The 19110-nt window shown below is 46.5% G+C and overlaps 1 protein-coding gene across 2 annotated transcripts in view; it reads left to right on the top strand.

Annotated features, from left to right (window-relative positions):
• The first annotated feature begins 7022 nt into the window (after positions 1-7022).
• Positions 7023-19110, top strand: part of STAG1 (STAG1 cohesin complex component) — a 134376-nt gene continuing 122288 nt past the window's right edge. Inside the window, exon 1 of one of the 2 annotated variants that reach the window (XM_066598060.1) lies at positions 7023-7146. The gene's annotated coding sequence lies outside the window, so the exon portion shown is untranslated. The other variant, XM_066598049.1, reaches the window with a different exon arrangement.

Genomic DNA, 19110 nt, shown 5'->3' with positions numbered 1-19110 from the left:
TAGAGGCAATATGAGTTATCTTCTTTGCACTAGTTTTTCATTCCATCCAGGTCCAGCGAAAGATGTTTTTCGTGTGAGATAGAGATGCTGCTTAACCCATTTATTATTGGTACTCAATGACGTATTTCTGCAGTTACTCTATATTATGTCGCGTCCCAAATTCGTTGGACTCCCCATGATCGTCGATGTTTTATGTACTCTGCACCGTGTAATTGTAATTGCAATTGTTGTCCTGTTATTACCTAAAAACCTCAATAAAATTTGATTTTCAAAAAAAAAACAAAAACAAAAAAAAAACAATACTGGGGGGAAATATTAACTTCCCAACACCCCCTTACATTTCCCCTAATTAGATTTTTTTTAGAATTGCTGTTTAAGCAACTTTCTACAGTTGAAAAAATTTTACATGCAAAAACGCCGGTGTCGGAGGCAGAAGTAAACAACCCCTGCCAACCAACCCAGATTTGGCAGGGCAGTCCTTTAGTCATTTTGGGGACGGTCCTAGAACGCATAAAGTATGTCCTAATTTCCCTTCCCTTCTTCAGTTACTCTGGTGGTCTGGATCGGGCTGCAACAGTACAATGTTGGCATCTTCATTACACACAATAGTAATGCGCTATGCTGCATCCCTGACCCCATTTCCTGCTCTATTTAGAGCGTAGAAGATGTGGAGCAGTCAGGCTATGCTATGCTGTACAGAGTGCAATGTCCAGCACTACTAGTGTGTGTAACTAAATGTAGTCATAGAGGAGGCACTATCATTAAATGTGGCCACATAGGAGGCACTATCACTAAATGGGGGGGGGGGGGGGACTATGGCTAAGTGTGGCCACAGAGGGACCACTCTTACTTTGTGGGGCCTCAGGTGAGACATTACTACTATGGGGAGGAAGTACTGAAAGGTCCACTGGAGGTAGTGGAGACTCCAACCTCTAATGAAGGTTTTTCAGAAGGCAGGGATTTAACATCCCCGCCTGCTGAGAGGGCTGCATCTGATTGGCTTAGCGCTCCGCCAATCACAGGCAGCGCTCATCCATTCATTGAATGACAGCTGAAAACTGCCTGTGATTGGTCACAGAGCTCAGCCAATCACAGGCAGTGCTCGGCCATTCATTGAATTAATATAAACCCCCTGTCTGCTGAAGGAATTTCATTACAATGATGGGACCTAAGCTGCTAGATGTACCTGAGCCCCGACAGCAGCAGACAAGTGAGTATATATATTTTTTTATTTTTTACACATGCTAGGGGTGATTTTTCAGGGAAGGGCTTATATTTAAAGCCCTTTCCTGAAAATCACTGCATGGGTGCTGGCAGTTTATTGCTCTCAACGGGGACACCGGCAGCAGCCGCAGCCCTATTGAGAGCAATGGGAGAAACTCGCGACTCGAGTATAAGCCAAGGGGGGCTTTTTAAGAATAAAAAATATGTTGAAAAATTCGGCTTATACTCGGGTATATACAGTAACACTTAAAAAATGATTGCAATAGAAAGTAGGCCTATGATAAATGTTAACTATTAACTATTTTGAGGTGTTTGACTGTCTTAGGCTAATTTCATACGGGCGAGTGCGATATTGGGCTTTAAAACTCAGCCTAATATTGCGCCCGCCAACATGCGATTTATCTGCGGATGTGAGGTGTTTTTGTATAAAAAATGTCTTGCATCACTTCAGGGAAGTAGCGATCCTCCGGCGCAGCTTTTAGCCATGGTGGAGGATTGTTCAGATTTTCCCATTGCTTTCAATTGGAAACTTTGTACCGCATAGCATTGTACTTGTATGCACCTAGCACATGGTGCGATGCTTTGCCGGCCCCATTGAAAACAAAGGGCTATGTGATGCGAGGGCATGCCCAAAGATAGGACATGCTGCAATTTCTTTCCTACATCGCAATGTGGGAAAAAAAATCACTCGTGCAAGATTTGTGCGTCTCACAACGCACAAATCTCAAAAAAGACTCTCGGCTGTGTGAAACCAGCCTTAGGCTATATTCATACGGGCGAGAATCTTGCGCAAATTTTTGCTCGTTGTGAGATGCACAAAACTTGCACAAATATGAGCTTCATTCTTTAGAATGAACTTTTTTTTGTTTTTACCTACAATAAAACTATAAGATGGAAAAAAAGGCAGTGGAAAAGATACTTAAAAAATAGCCCTGTATGTCACGAGAAAAAAAAACAAGCAGCAAAGATAATATTGGCAGCTGAAGGAAAAAAAATAAGGCAGTTAAACCGCCACATGGGTAAAATCCCTAAAAAGGTGTCTGGTCCTTAAGGTACAAAACAGCCTGGTCCTTAAGGGGTTGAAAGGGGGATGGTGCTTGAAATCATTGTCTTCTTCTGTTAACCATGGTTACCTCCTTGGAAACATATGCAGTCATCACTGCTTTGCATCAAAAGGACAAGGACATTGTTACTTGTAAGATTGCCCCTAAATCAACCACTTATCGTTGCTTTAAAGAAGGCGTCATGGCGCCCAAGAAAGTTTGGCAAGTGCCAAGACCGTTTCCTAAAAAGGTTTAAGCTAAAGGATCGGTTCAACACCAGTGTAGAGGTTGCTCAGGAATGGCAGCAGGTAGGTGTCAGGGCATCGACACGCACAGTGAGGCGAATACTTTTGGAGGCTGGCTTGGTGTCAAGAAGGGCAATAAAGAAGCCACTTCTCTCCAAGAAAAACATCAAGGACACACTGATATTCTGCATGAAGTACAGGAATTGGACTGCAGAGGACTGGGGGTAAAGTTATTTTCTCTGATGTATGTCTGGAAGGATGATTATCCGGAGAAGAAAAGTAGAGCGCTTCCATGAGTCTTGTGTCATGCCAACAGTAAAGCATCCTGAGACCAGTGATGTGTGGGGTTGCTTTTCATCTGACGGAGTGGGCTCATTCACAGCCCAAGAACACTGCGAGAATCGAGAATGGTATCTAGACATGCTGCAAGAGCAACTTCTCCTAACTCGTAAAGAACAACTTGGTGATGAACAATGCAAGATGGAGCACCATGTTGCAAGGCAAAAGTGATAACTAAGTGGCTCGGTGAACAAAACATTGAAATTTTGGGTCCATGGCCAAGAATACCCCCAGAACTCTATCCCATTAAGAACCTATGATCGATCCTCTAAAATCAGGTGGACAAAAAGCACACAAACTGTAAAAAACTTCAAGTACTGATTAGGCAAGTATAGGTTGCCATCAGTCAGGATGTGGCCGAGAAGCTGATATCCCGCATGCCAGGGCGAATTGCAGATGTCTTGAAAAAAAATGAGTCAACACTTTAAATATTACATTTTTTCCCAAAGTTTATTTTTTGTCAATAAACATTTAAAAATGTATAAAATGCTTACAACTGAAGTTCAATATTCCATAAAGACCATTGAACAGTGTGGCATGGAGGTGAATGAAAACAAAGGTTTGGTACGGTGTTAGCCAGTAGAGCAAAATGTGATTGTTCCCAGCAAGAGAAACCAAGTAATCTTGTAGATATGATACCTTTTAATGGCTAAGAAAAATACATGATGTTATAGCGAGCTTGCAAACCTCTCGGGTTCTTCGTCAGGCTAAAATGGAGTAGATCTGAAGATATTCATGCCTCTTCAGATCTAATCTATTCTTAGCCTGACGAAGAGACCGAGAGGTTTGCAAGCTCGCTATAACATCATGTATTTTTGTTAGGCATTAAAAGGTATCATATCTACAAGATTACCTGGTTTGTCTTGCTGGGAACAATCACATGGAGGTGAATGGGACAATGCTCTAGTACTCAGAACAAGAGCTATGAAAACAGTAACATCCCGAGTAAAAGCAAGATCAGAAGCGGATATAGGCACTGGGGAAGCTGCAGCGCTCCCCTCCAAACCACTGATCGACTCCCACCAATCGGATATTGATAGCCTATTCGGATGACAGGCCATCACGTTTTAGGACCCAGGTAACCTTTTTAAATGAATTCAGACCGGTAACTTAATTCGAACCTCAGATCAGACTTCTAAATTAATTCTGACTCAAAGTCAGACCCTTAACTTAATCAAACCTGGGCCAGACCCCTAAATGAGACTTCAAAATGCATCATCCAGATGAGGGCAAAAAATCATGGCTTCCCTTCTCTTCTGGGTCCTGCTGACGAGCCGTGACGGCGGCGCGCTGTATGGGATGCAGGACCCAACTTCCTAATGACAGGCTTCTATGCCGGTCAGGATTTGCCGATTGCTGCACAGCATCTGTTAGGGGGTTGGAATGACTGCTCTAAGGCCAGCATCACATGAGCGTTCGCATACTTGCACGCACATGAGCGCCATGTTTTTGCAGAACAAGCATTGCTTTTTTGCATGCGGGTTGGTGTATTTTATTGTACTTTTTTGGCATGCAAGGTATGTGCATTTGTGCCCCCCCAAAAAAAGACGAAATACTCTGAGTCATTGAAATGGCTAATTAGTCTAATGAGTTCCAGATGTGTTCTATTTCACAATGTTTCATGCATCTCCTAGCATATTGTGTTCACATTTGCGCATCCCCATTGACTTCTATGGGGATTGTTGGTGTGCACGTGCGCAGGAAAATAGTGCATGCTGCGGGGTTTTTTTCGCGGGACCGAGCTATGTAAGAAAAATACGCATGCAATATTTGAACTTAAAAACGCCCGTAGTTTACACTGTCGTAGGCACCATTGTGCACACGTCAGGCAGCGTATTTCCGCTATGAACTGGGCTTTTTTGCGTGTATCTGTGTATTTTACTGTACTTTTTGCGCGCAGCAGATGAACACACCATGACTTAACCGGCTAGTTAGCCTAATGAGGTCCAGATGTGTTCTTTTTTTAATCGTAATTACGCAGCTTATTGTATTTTTGCACGCATTGAGCGCACATTTGCGCTCCTCTTAGGCTTTGTTCAGACGAGTTCTTTTTTTTTTTTGCGCACAAATAGAACATGTCTATTAGAATCAATGGTTTCCTATGAAGTGTTCACATGAATTATTTTTAGACGCGTAAAATACTCGCACCTCCAAAGGATAGGACATGCGTGGCTACAATGCGTGCTGCGAGAAAAGATAGGACGTGGGATACCTTTGGAGAATTTTGCGCAGGAGTTCTCATTGACTCCTATGGGAGCTGGATAACACGCAGCACGCACCACAGGTCATGGGGATGAGCAAATTATTCGTAAATGTAGATTGTGCCTTTATACTTGTGCACACGATTTCCACAGTGGCGATCTTTTGCGGGGCTATTTGTGCGCAAAAAAAAAAAACGCTCATCAGAACTAGGCCTTAAAGCGCTAAAAAGAAAGTGTGAGTGAACCAAACGAAATGAATGGGTTCTATTTTCTGTGTATTTGCGTACTGTGCGCACAAATTCTGAATGGCGCCATACATGAGTGATTTTTTTCCTTATCGCACCACGATGCGGTAAACAAATTGCGGCATGTGCTAACTTTGGGCATGCCCTCGCATCGCCCATTGATTCCAGTAGGGCCGGCGTCAGCTTCGCACCGTGTACGAGGTGTACGCGGTGCGCTGCAAGGTTTCTCCATTGAAAACAATAGGAGAAACCCCCACGATCCTCCGGCGCGGCTGACAATATCGCTACTTCCACGAAGTGATGCGAGGCGGTTTTGATATAAAAACGCCTCACATCCGTTGAGATATCGCACGTTGGCGAGCGCGATAGTGGGCCGTGATTCACTGCCTGATGGCGCACTCGCTCGTGAGAAGTTCGCCTTATCGTTTATTTTAGGCAGGCACAAAAATCGTTGTTCATCGCTTGCTAGTCGCTCCGCGTAAAAGGCGATTGTTCGGTTGTTCGTGAACCCATCCCAGATCTTTACAGACTCGACGGAGTTAATGAGCGCAACGGAAAAATGTGAACAATTATCTGCTTGTGTAAACGGATAACGCGGGAAAGCAAACGACTCGTTCACTCATTCCGACATGTACGGCTGCCTACACTCGGCCGAGCGCCAAACCAGCCGTGAAACTTCACCTGATATTGCGCTAGTGTGATATCCCCGCAGATACCAGGCGTTTTTGTGTCAAAGAACGCCCCCCATCACTTCTGTACAGCTGCTTTCAGCCACGCCGGAGGGTCGCCAACTGATTGCCTCTGTTTTCAAAGGGGAAAACCTTGCACGCCGCGTGATGTGTTTTCCGGACTCATTGAAAACAATGGGCGAGGCGTTCTGAGGGAACTTCTAATGATAGGACTGCGATGCGATACGGGAAAAATAAATAAAAATGTCTCATGTATACAACCGTTCATATTTGCGCGGGATTTTCTTGGTCTTCTAGGACCCTTACACTTTATCCATGGCCGGCAGTGCCAGGTGGTCAAAAACAACCAAATTTCCATTTATTCATTAAAAATGGTAAAAGTGCACCGACCGCCCATTTATAAATAACTTCTGGCGAGTCTCCTTTAAAAAAAAAAATCTAATAATTTTTTATTTCATTAAATCATTTTTTTTCTTTATTTATTTTTACACATTATACAACTACACATACAAGAAAAAAACACATTAAAAAACACATTAAAAAACACATTAAAAAACACAGCAAAGTAAAACAAACAAACACTATGTCCCAAAATTGCGAACTAATAAATTCTCGGCATCCATTAGTTTCTTCTCCCCTGCCTCCTGAGCTCTACGCTGCAGCAAACGTAATATGACTCTTGCTTCAGTAGATGGCAGCACTGTGCAGCCCAACCTGATTTTTTTCCAGCACCCTTGACGTCCTTGTTACTATGACAACACACTGACCTCCTTGAATGGGGGCAGGCTATTGAAATCCACGCATGCCTACTATTTCCCTAGCGTCCTTCCCCCCTCGGCGCATGCGCACCTTAAACCAGCAGCGGGCATGCGCAGTAGGCAAGGCAAAAAAAAAAAAACTACCTGCGTGCGTACTAGCGCTTCCAGAAGTGTCTCCATTTAGTCAGTTTCCATGGCGATACAGCAAGTATTAGGGCCCTACCCTGTTACCATGGTGATCCGACGACACGCCTCTTCAGGTCCATAGTGACCGTATGGTTAACACCTCCCTCTCTCCCGCCCGTTTCCATGGCGATCAAATCGACACCGCCCCCTGTGAGTCTCCCGGTCTGTCTCCGCCAGAGGGCGCCCGTTCCCCGGACAAGCGACGGCGCCATTCCGGTGAGTGAGATACCGCCAGATGGCGGCTTAGGCTTGCTGCTCCCTGCCAGGCGCGGCCCGGGGGTTATTCCTATTATTATTATTATCTGCTATTTACCCGACCCCCCCGCACCCCCCACCCTCGGCGGGCAATATACCCTTATACCCACTACCACCGGTGGTAGCGCTCTCCGGCAGGCCGGGGCCTGGGGTATTAACCCCCTCCCGCCGGATCCTTTGTGCCCCTCACCCGAGGACTAGGTGTACCGGGAACCGTCCGTCACCCCCCCGGGCGGGAGGACCGGCCCGACAGGAGGAAGGAGAAGACCCGGAATGTCCAGAGGAGGTGAGGAGAAGATGGAGGCCGGAGCGCGGGAACGGGAGGAGGAGGGGACTGGGGCTTCCCGCCAGCCGGTCGTACCGGCACCCCCCGCTGCAGGCTGTAGTGTATATATGTGGGGGGGAGGGCACTAGAGTGCTAGCTCTGCGGCCCAGCTGCACCTGTCCTGTGGAGACTTGTAGAGTGTCAGCTCTGCGGCTCAGCCTCACAAAGTCTAGGAAAGTCTAGAGAAGGGATCCGACACTTTGTAAGGAACGCCGTAGACGTTGGCGAATGGTTGAGCGCCCGTCCGTGGAGACGGTGGGAATAAAGTTGTCATGTGGTTACACTTTTTTTGCGCATCCGCAGGTTTGTCGTTCTGCGGAAACGCTCCCGTGCGACCGATCGCCTGCCGTCTGCGCGGCCGGTCAGATGCTGATCGCTCCTACTGGACGCTGACGCCGCGCCAAACTGACTCCTATCTGGGGTGAGGGGTTAGTAATATTTAAAAAAAAATGCGTTTTGGCTTTTTTTTAAATTTACGGTTGGCGCCTGTTGGCGGAAGCGTCCGGCGGGGTGCGTGGAGGTTGTAACAAAGTTGTCGTCATGGTTACACTCTGTGGATAATATATTGGGAACTTGTTAATCACGGACGGTTTTAGCGATACGCGCGATCGTCGCTGTAGGGGACCGGTTTCTGTCTGACCGTGTTTGTGGCGCGGAGGATACGGCCGGTTATTTGGTTACACCCCTACCGGCCGGTAGAGATGTGAACGATGCTTCGCTATCCCCGTGGTAACCGACCCGCTGACTCTTAAGGCTTCTCTCACACGGGCGGAAAGCGCCACGAGCGCACAACGACCCGCGGACAACCCCCGTACGCTATCCTGACGTGTATATGTGTGTATTGCCCATGTTTCCCTATGTAGTCTCCATTTAGTTGCGTCGCATGAACTTGCGACTGTTGTGCGATGCGCTTTCAATATTCGCAAGTCCTATTGACTTTCTCGCGGTAGCCATGTTTTTGTGAGAGTAAGCAGCGCTGAAGCTCAGAAATCGCAGGAACAGGTTTTTTTTGCAGCAGCCACGATATCGCAATCGGCCGTGGTAAACTACCCTTAGAGGCGCGGTTAAGTCTACATGAGATTGGGGCAAAAATTGCGTGCGTGACGCGCAGTAAGCGCCCGCCCATGTGAGAGGCCTCGTATGCGGATATCCCAGATATAATACCGTTTGTTATGAAATGCAGCTTTGATTTTTATTTTTTTTTTAGTTTTTTTTTTTTTTACCCAGAAAACGTGGCGTTGGCGGCCGTGCCCGTAACAAGTTGTCCTCCTGTCACACGCTCGCACTTTATAAATATGTTACAATGTCGCCAAAGACTTGTCCAGTTGTGTTCTGTACGCAGGATGGAAGCGCTGTGTCTGCCCTATTTGTGCCAACCTCTTGCCAGATGACCCTCTGACTGTACTAGTAACCTGGTTATCACCCTACCGGGCACTAGTTAGCTGGCACGCACCCCACTAGTCTGGGTGTAGATTTAATGCGATTAGTTAAAAGGTGTGTGTACATTTTTTTTTCCGTTGGCGAATGATTGATTGAGCGCCTGTTGGCGGAAACGTCCGTGTTCAGTGGCATCGTGCAGGTTGTAACAGTTGTCGTCATGGTTACACTCTAGATGATACATTGTAACACTGAGACAGATTTGTTGTGTCTGATGGTTTCCTGTAGTTGGGATCGTTGTTGTACGGAGCCGCTCTACGTCCATGAGTGGTTTCATAGAGCGCTGACCGTAGCGCCGGTTATACGGTTATCCCCTCTACTGGCTGGCACCGCACCGTTAGTGTGGCCGGCTCTTATATGTTGACCCTCGCTACGTTTGCACATAGATTTACTGCTTCTTGTTAAGAGATACGATACACGTTTTTCAGTTGGTGAAGGATTGAGCGCCCGCCGGTGAAACCGTGGCATGCAGGTTATTATAACAAGGTTGTGCTCGTACGTCACACGGTTACACTTTATAGACCATGTTATACTGTTGCTAATCTTGGATGGTTTCCCGCACGCAGGATCGTCCTTGACTGGTTTCGTGGTGCGCTGACTTTATGGCTGGTTATGCGGTTATAACCCGTAGTGGTCGCTAGTTAGACGGTTGGCGCCCCATGATCAGTGCGCAAACTAACCCGCTGACTCTAAGGCCTGGTTTGTGCGACTGAAAACCGCTTACCCCCGCAGTGTTACACCGCCAAGGTCCTTGTGTGTGTACATGCAGTTATACAATTTGTCTGGGGCACGATGGTCAGTGGTCGCGGCTACATAGATGATACATTGTAATGTTGGGAAAGATTCGTTAGTTGCGCCCAGTTGTTTCCCGTACACGGCATCGTCGCTGTGACACCCTTTGTATGATTGGTTTCATGGCCATCTTTTGAGAAATCGTCCCCTGACTATACAGCAAGTTATACGGCTATCTGCTCCACTCGCCCCTCAGTGGACACCCCACCATCGGTGTGCAGACTGACCCCCTGACTCCTCCATGGTGGCCCCTCGCCAGCGCTGTAGATGTAATACTTTCTGTTAAGAGATGCCGTTGGTGAATGATTGGGCGACCGCCGGCGTAGATGTCAGTGGTGGTCGGGCAGGTTATTGGCACAGGGTTGACCCCGTACATTATATGGTCACACGTAAACGGTGTTATAAGGTCGCAGAGGATTTGTTAATTGTGTCCGGTACGTTGGGTCATCGCTGTATGGAAATGCTGGCTGACTGGCTTCATGGTGACCATTTGACAAATCAACCGTATGAATAGCCGAACAGTCAGCAGCTCTCACCCCGGCTGACCCCCGCCACCGGTGTGCAGCCTGACCCTCCGGACATGGTTAATACTTTTTGTTAGGAGGTGCAATATAATTTCCCTTCTTTCCACTTGGCAATTGATTGGGTGACCGGCGGATATGTCTCAGTGTATTGGTGGCTATGCATTATAAACTATACATTATCCGTAATGTTGTGACAGACTTGTCAGGCGCGTCCGAGTGTTTGATGTATGCGGGATCATCGCCGTATGGCAACGCTCTACATCGGCAGTTGAACTCTTGTAACTGATGGCAGATCTCCGGCTGGTTATCACCTACTGGCCGCTAGTTACATGGCTGATACCCGTCAGTATTCATACCAGCTGGTCTTCTTTTCTCTATCAGATGGCACTTGGCTCCTGATAACATAGCCCATGTGCCCCTGTCTGCCTGTAGGTGTGTCAGTGTGTCGCCATTGTTTCTTCCTCACCTGAGCGCCGGCTTGTCTGATGTGTGGGCAGCATTAACCCTTGTGCACACAGTCGTACCGCTATACAAGGGTCCATAGCATTATATGTAGCGCCAGTCTACTGCCACGCTTCATAGGAGTCCGTGACGTCACCACCAAGCATTCGCGTTGGCTGCAGTAATTGCGTAACGAGTCCTAGTGATGTCACTGAGAAGGGATTCTGCAGTGTGAATTGTGATGTTGCATGGCACCAACTTTGGCCATGCTTAGCCCTTGAGTGTAACATTTCGGTTTCTTCAGGCCCTTCTCACATCTGCGCTCCGCCTCAAGTGTCATTTCTATTGTCTGACTCCCTCCTTGGGCTACAATGGGATCCTTCCAATATGCGGACTGAAGCTTTCCTTGAAGTAGCGCTGTATGCTCTATTTGTCTCCAGAGGCTCTGAGCCGCCTCTTATGTTATACTCCAGCTATAGCCGTGCAGCGGTTGTGATGTCCCAGTTGGCTAGTACCATTAGAGCCTGTTGACTCGTGCGCTGAGGGGTTCTGTTATGGGAGCGGGACGCCGGCCCCCACTGACCGAACACATCCGTCTTCTGATAGAAGTGAGCGGACCTCATTGATAATTGGGTTCTGTTTGGTTTCTGGCCGGTGGTTTACGAGTGGCATTTAGTGACGGTAGTTCAGAACGGACCCTCCGATGCGGATATGTGAAGACCCCTACAGCTTAGGGTTATATTACTAACTGACTCTCTTGTATTCGTTAACCCCTTAAGGACCCAGCCCTTTTTCTTTGCCCCCCCCCTCCCCCTCCCCCCCCCCCGTAACTTCTTCATTAACCCATCGACGTCGCTGTATGAGGGCTTGTTTTTTGCAGGATGAGTTGTTTTTTCAGTGGTGCTGTTTAGTGTATTATATAATGAACTGATGGAAAAAAAATGTAATTCCGCCATATTTTGGTGCATCTTGTTTCTACGGCGCACAAACTGCAACCAGAATGATAACTTTACTCTGTGGGTCAGTACGATTACTATGATGCCAAACTTGTATAGTTTGTCTTTCTTTTTGCTGTACTACTTGTATTTTTGTTTTTTTTCGAAGACTTAATTTCATTTATATTTTCTGCCGCCATCTTCTGCGCGCAATAACTTTATTTTTCTATCGACATAGTTGTGCGGGGCTCATTTTTTGCGAGACGTCCTGTAGTTAACATCGGTACCATTTCAGAATACATATGACTTTTTGATTGCTTTTCATTGCATTTTTTTCTGGGAGAGAGGGTGACCAAAATGATGCATTTCGGGCTTTTTTTTCCGGACGATGTTCAGCATGCTGGGTAAATAACACGTTACTTTGATAGATTCGACTCTTACCAACGTGGCAATACCAAATATGTAGTTTTGTTTGATTTAGGTTCTTTTATTATAGATATGGCAAAAAAGGGTGATTTAAACTTTTATTACACCTTTGTTTTTTTTTTTTTGAAGTAAAACTTTATTTAAAACTTTAAAACTGGCTCGTCTACCATAGTGATGGTGTGCGTTTCCTATGAAGACATTCTGCTGCTTTTCTTAGGCCTGGGCTCACACAAGCAGGTCGGATTCCCGGTATGAGCCTGGCCGATGTGCCTGCATACGCAATTGTATTGCGCATGACTGAGGAGGCATGCAAACGGTCATGCACAGTACAGGGGGTTTTTTTGTTTGCATTTCCTGCGCTGTCGCTAAGAAACGGCGCATGTACCTGCAGCCCATACTCAATCATCAACGGAGGCTGTTTGCGCAGAATCTGATGTAAAATAAAGCATATTGCGACTTTTCTTCCCGCGGAATACTCAATTCCTACCCGCCAGTGTGAAGGAAAATTCAAAAATGCATGCCTTTCAATGCCCGCGGTTTACTGCAGATCGTTGGTGCGGAAACTGCAAATCAAATCCAGTCCCGTGAGACCGGCCTTAGACAGTTTTGGTAAATAAGGCCCAGAGTTGTAAAACTATCATTGTTGCCCATTGTAACCAAAGTGCATTAGGTGCAGCTTTTTATGTGGATTCACAGCATATTTCACCTTTTCAATCAAAGGGGTGAAGCCGGCTGCGGATCAGGGTCAAAATCCACACCAACAGATGAGGATTTTCAAGCTGCACCAAATCCACTATGTGTAATTACACCTGTCTGCCATTCCTCTGTTACTCCTCCTGGAGATGTGTAAATAGGCACCAGGGTGTTACTCCTCCATTTATCTAATGCCTGTGTCACATCAATGTATTTGCGCAGTTTTGTGCACTAACTTTGCACACACGGTACGCAGTCAATAAAGCCCATCGATTTCAATGGATTTGTTCACATAAGAGTGTTCTGCGGAAATATCATTTGCGCAAAAAAAAAAAAGCGTCGTGTTCTATTAACCTAACCAGTTAAGCACGAAAATAGCACATATTAAACTAAATAGCTTAATTGTCCATTTCAATCAATGGAGGCGTGGCTATGTGTTTTTTCTCGGGTGGGGGGTTCAGGATTGAGCTTGGACCCCACTTATGCCCAAATAATAAAATACCCGGGCCTGTCAGTGGGATGCACCGATTATCTAATGAGTATGAGTTCCTCCTGACTCTTCCCCCCCCCCCCCCCCCCCGTGGCTATTATTGACGGAGATGAGGATCAGGCAGACTGGCTCCAGCTTGTCCCATCCTTTTGTTCTCGTGTAGCTGTTGTCAAAGGTGTAGGACTGTGGCTATACACCCCATTTACACACAGATGATCGCTCAAATGACAGTTTGAGTGACAGTCTAGAGCGATCGTCTTTGCATAGTCTATAGTAGCTAAGAATCTACTTAAGAGCTATGCAGGCAGAGCGGGACAAGGCCACTATAGCTCCGCAAACAATGCAGCTGTTTTGCATAAGCAAACAGCTCTATTGTGCTCCGCGATTACAGCTTGCGTCCCGCTGTGAACCACCAATCTGGTGAATAGATGCCCATTTATTTTGTCAGCCGCTCAAATTGGCAATACAAATTCAGGGTCACCAGTCGCTAGATAAAAGATCTTTAATTCGACTATTGTGACGCAGCCAAATTCATTACCGATGATGGTTATTGGTTGGTTGAAACGATCATACGTTAATAAACTTTACTGACGAATGACCATTCCGGTACTTAACGTCTGTTTTCGTTTGCTTCGGTCTGTGTATTGGCACACTAGACTACCCGTTTTGTATCCATTCAGAACACATGAATGCTCGTCCTAGTGTGTATGAGTGGCAGGGATGGGGCGAGCGACACCTACGGTCGCCTTATGTCTGGGTGCGAGGGAAAGGATAAAGGGCCCAGGAGCCAATTTGATGACTCAAGTGGTCAGGATTTCCATTGAGATAGGGAGTAAATATCCCAAGACGTTGAGTGCCGGCCCCATCTGGGCATCACTGGGCTGTTTCCACTGCACATTGAGCTGTTGCTATCACTGAAGTTAGGGTGACCACTCTTTAGGTTGGGGGTATATTGTTGCTAGGAATGGTACATGGAATTCACTGGCAGCATGTGCCTAAATGTGATCCTCTTGGTAAATAAAGGAAGCCCAGCCTGCGCTCGGTGACTGACCGGGGATACCTCATTACTTTGTCACCCAGCACTAATGTAAGGGTGAAGCCTTTACATCCGGAGAACTGCTTGACCCTCGCTTTGCAAGCTGAAGTCTTAAAGCAGAAAAGCGAAAGCCTAGTAGGCCAGGTCTGTTCTGTAAGTCATTATAAAGTCCCACGTGGTGATAAATGTCCGTAATGCCATCTCGGGGAATACTGGGATCGTTGGAAGCTGGATCACGGCTCCAGTAACTGTCCCTCTGATCTTCACGGTCAATTAGCCCCAATGTGCACCTTGCAGGTAGGTTATTCCCAAGACACGAGGCATTGTAGACACAATTACATGTTTATATGCTTTATAGTTCTGGTTTGACAACCTTTCCCTCTGTGTAATCCGGGTTTACAGTTCAGACGCTCCATAAAGCCAGCCTTGGGGCCATGTATACCGTCCTGATGGGTGTGTTACTAACATGGTACATGACTGTTTCTCTTCTTCCTTGGGACCGGTTGGTTCTCTGCTGCTAAACCCAAGTATCTAGTGCATTGTGCATCCCTCTAGCCTGTAAACACATAGGAGCCGTGTCCACACTTATGTCTGCGCAGTTCTCTTCATTTGGGATGGCATGCCATACCTCACTGGAGGTTCTTCTGTTGATTGTACATTGGCTAGTAAGGATGACCAAAACACATTGCTGTACTTGCAGGTATATTGGTTTGAAACTAAGCAAAATTGATTCTTCATATTTTTTCCATAGGGGTTGCGGTAATTTGATTTAGAATGGTTTTCCAATGTTATCCAGAGTTTAGGGTCACCCAGCTGAAATTCCCTGCATGGCCACTGCCCATATTGGCTTTAAAATTCTTTACAAGCTAGTCTAAACGGGGGAAAAGTTACGCAAAATATAAAGCCAAGTCTTTTTACGAGCAAGGTTACCTTTTTAAAAGCCTTTTTTTTTATTTTTTTTATGGCGCTCGCTTTAAGATGAGAACTCAGAAATATAGAACTTTAGAACTCAGTAGGTGTTATCTATCTGCAATATGGCAGAAGTGCCAGGAACACTGAATAGTTAAAGGGGTCTTCTCACAAAAGAAGCTTACCCTGTTTCCACAAGTTTAGAGATAAATCTTTCCTTGTGACCTTTCCCACTTCCTGTGATTGCTGGGGTCATAGTGAAAAGACACTAAGGGCCCTTTTACATGGCCGACAGTCTTTTACATGACTTCACGAGCGCTAACATCACCGCTAAGGTCGTCGGCGCTCCTGCAGAGGGTTTGCACAGAGAGCCCCCCCACTGGATCATGGGCTTCTCACTCAGCGCCTCACCTCCTGCGGGGAGCGTTTACACGGAACAACAAGCCAGCGAACCAACAAGGTTTTTTAAGCTGACTGAAAAGTCAGCCGAAACGACTGCGAACAACAAGGTGCGGAAGTTAATGCCTTCCAATAGGCGACTATTACAGCGGATCGTCTGTGCAGGTGCCGATCGCAGATTCAAATCTGTTCCTGTGCAGACAGCCTAACGAAGCAGTTTCCTCTTGTATTATATGTATAAAAAAAGGACAGAAAAGGGAAAAATATTACAAAATCACTGAAAAAAAGTTTGGCCATATTTACTTACCAAAGTACTAGTATGACATAGATGGGAAGGCAAATTCACCCCCTCCTATTTGATGCAGCCCAAATGCTATGTGGAGGAGCTGAACCGCACCCCAAAAGTAATCCACATTGGCACAGACACCCCGGCTCCCCAGTAACCAAAGCCACACCGTATATTACAAAAGATGCTGATGAAAACAAAATGCAGACCGCGAGAGCGCCACGCGGAGGAGCATTGCAGAAGTGCAAAACACTGATAAGTACCCGCTCACTGCTGTATTACTAGAGGGCAGCGGCTGACCACCACAAGACCTGCACACAGATAAACCATACAAGAGGCAGGCCGACGGCTACTTGTGGTGCACCATAGAGGCCTGCTGCCTATTAGTAACGCCAGTGGACTGCCCTGTACCTCAAAGGTGACCCCCAGACTCCCCCAGCATAGAAAGCCACACTGCTTAATACAAATCTATTGATAAATGCTCACCAATACAAGGTATTGGGTAATATTTTGGCCAAAATACAGAGGCTCACAAGCCGCCCTCATTTGGGCTGTCTGCATCTAATGGGAGGGGGTGCATTTGCCTTCCCATTTATGTCCTCCTAGTACTATGGTTAGTAAATACGGCCATACCTGTATTATATGTATAGGAGTCATCAGAGCAGCTAACCTCATGAGCTCCGAGAGAGAATATATATCCTGTTTCCCAAAAAATAAACCCTGCCATGATTTTTCAGCATTTTTGAGGATAGCTTTAATATATAAGCCTAACTCCAAAAATGAGCCTTTAGGCCCAATGTCCACAGGCAGATTTGATTTGCAAAACCCACGTGGGTCATCCGCAGTTCAAGCCGCCCTTAGAGAAGCATGGGGCATCTGCGCTTCATTTACCTCCTGCGGATTGGATGTTAAAGGGGTTGTCTCGTGAAAGCAAGTGGCGTTATACACTTCTGTATGGCCATATTAATGCACTTTGTAATATACATCGTGCATTAAATATGAGCCATACAGAAGTTATTCACTTACCTGTTCCGTTGCTAGCGTCCCCGTCTCCATGGTGCCGTCTAATTTCAGCGTCTAATCTCCCGATTAGACGCGCTTGCGCAGAAGGGTCTTCTGGCTTCTGTTCGGTCCGGCACGAGCGGCGTTCTGGCTCCGCCCCCTTCTACGCGTCATCGCATAGCTCCGCCCCCGTCACATGTGCCGATTCCAGCCTCCTGATTGGCTGGAATCGGCACATGTGACGGGGCGGAGTTATGCGATGACGCGTGCAAGGGGGCGGAGCCAGAATGCCGCTCGTGCAGGACCGAAGAGATGGGAGAAGACCCTTCTGCGCAAGCGCAGACGCTGAAATTAGACGGAGCCATGGTGACGGGGACGCCAGCGCAGGGAAGGTAAGTGAATAACTTCTGTATGGCTCATATTTAATGCACGATGTATATTACAAAGTGCATTAATATGGCCATACAGAAGTGCATAACCCCACTTGCTTTCACGAGACAACCCCTTTAAGTTATTTGCGGATGCCACGCGCGGAAAGTAAATCGCAGCATGCTGCATTTTACCGCAAATGTGGCTCCATTCATCTCTATGGCAGCTTAGGATCTGCACTGCGTCCGCTGATACGTTTTCATATTCTATGCGTATTTGAAGGTGAAAATAAATTACGGACGAGAGGAAAGGCTGTGGGAGGTGGCATTGTGGATTTTTTTTTTCTGCACGAATGATCCGCAGTGCATCTGCGTGGGAAAAACCGCAATCCGTGGTCTTCCACAAGCAATAAAAAATCCTTTTAGCGACAATTCGCAGTGAATCCTCTGCGGATATCTGCATGAAAAATCGGTGCATGCCGTGGACATGAGGTAAGAGGCCCTCCTGCACACAATGGGGTGTGATCCGGCATGCGGGATCCCGCAGCAGAATCCGACACTGCGCCAGGCCGGTGGCCCCGCTCACCTGTCCGGACTCTTCTTTATCTGTACTGCGAGAGCATCAGCCGGCGTGCCTGTGCAGTACAGATAATGCTGGAAAGATGCAGATCCCACGACCCTTCTGCACTGCTCCCTGCGGGACGGACTGCTTCTATGGACTTCAATGGAAGCCGCCGGTGCGGAAAACTGCGCAGAATGGAGCATGCTGCGAATTTTCTGCCACGAGCGGATATTTCCACCTGTGTGCAGGAAGCAGCGGGTCTCCACAGGAACCTATAGGCAGTATTTGCTGCGGAATCCGGGGGCAGCCACGGCTTCCGGATTGCACACATCAAATCCGCCCGTGTGCAGGAGCCCTTAGTTAATTAAAAAAAAAAGGCAATTATATTAGTGTCCAGGCAGCTATACATGTAAAATATTGAATATTTTGGTGCATAAATTATTATAAGACCATGTCTTATTTTCAGAGAAACAAGGTGTGTGTGTATGTATGTGTGTGTGTGTATATATATATAAATAAATAAAAATCTCTCTATATACTTTCCTAAATTCTTAAATTCAACAAATTCTGCATTGCATTAATTATTTCATAGTTGTAATTGTATTTATTTTTTAATAAGCCATTGTTGGTACTTTTTTACCGACTTGTCTCCACCAATTCGGACTCTTATTCCATGACTCGGACTCCACAGCCCTGCTCTGGAGAAGTAGTAACTTTGGTAAGACTTGATGAAGGATGGATAATCGTTTTGGGTTGTTTCTCAGGATTTGGCCCATATTTCCAGTGTAAGGTAATACTAGAGCGTACAAAGACATTTTAGACAATTGCAGGTTTCAGATGTATGTCTGTTTGGAGGCGGCCCGTTCCTGTTACCGCTGTGGCCCCTACAAGCAGGTCCATGAACAGATGAGTTTAGTTTTGTACTGTGGAATGTGAGTGACAAAGCCTTATCGATTCCCTATTGCAAGGGTCCTTGTAGACGAGCCGATTCTTGTTTGAGCGACTGACGTCCCCGTTGGCTCTCGTGCCGCCTGTTTGTACCGGCAGATACATCGTTGGCTCATTCAAACGAGAAACTGTTCAGGGTTTCACATTAGCTGCATAAGTGAATGGGAGCGACTGAAGGAGCGCTGGTTAACCCGAATGATTAGTAAATGACTTTTTTTGCCTGCATGAAGTGAATGACGTTTGTGGTTCAGTCGTTGACTTGCGTTTAGACCGACTGATATCCGTCCTGTGTGAAAGCACAAGAGCAATGAGAATTGTTGGGCTCTTCGGGCTCCTGTCCACGGGCGATCTT

This window comes from Eleutherodactylus coqui, chromosome 1 (assembly GCF_035609145.1).
Source record: "Eleutherodactylus coqui strain aEleCoq1 chromosome 1, aEleCoq1.hap1, whole genome shotgun sequence".
Lineage (NCBI taxonomy): Eukaryota > Metazoa > Chordata > Amphibia > Anura > Eleutherodactylidae > Eleutherodactylus > Eleutherodactylus coqui.
This window is presented reverse-complemented; position numbering and strand designations above follow the sequence as displayed.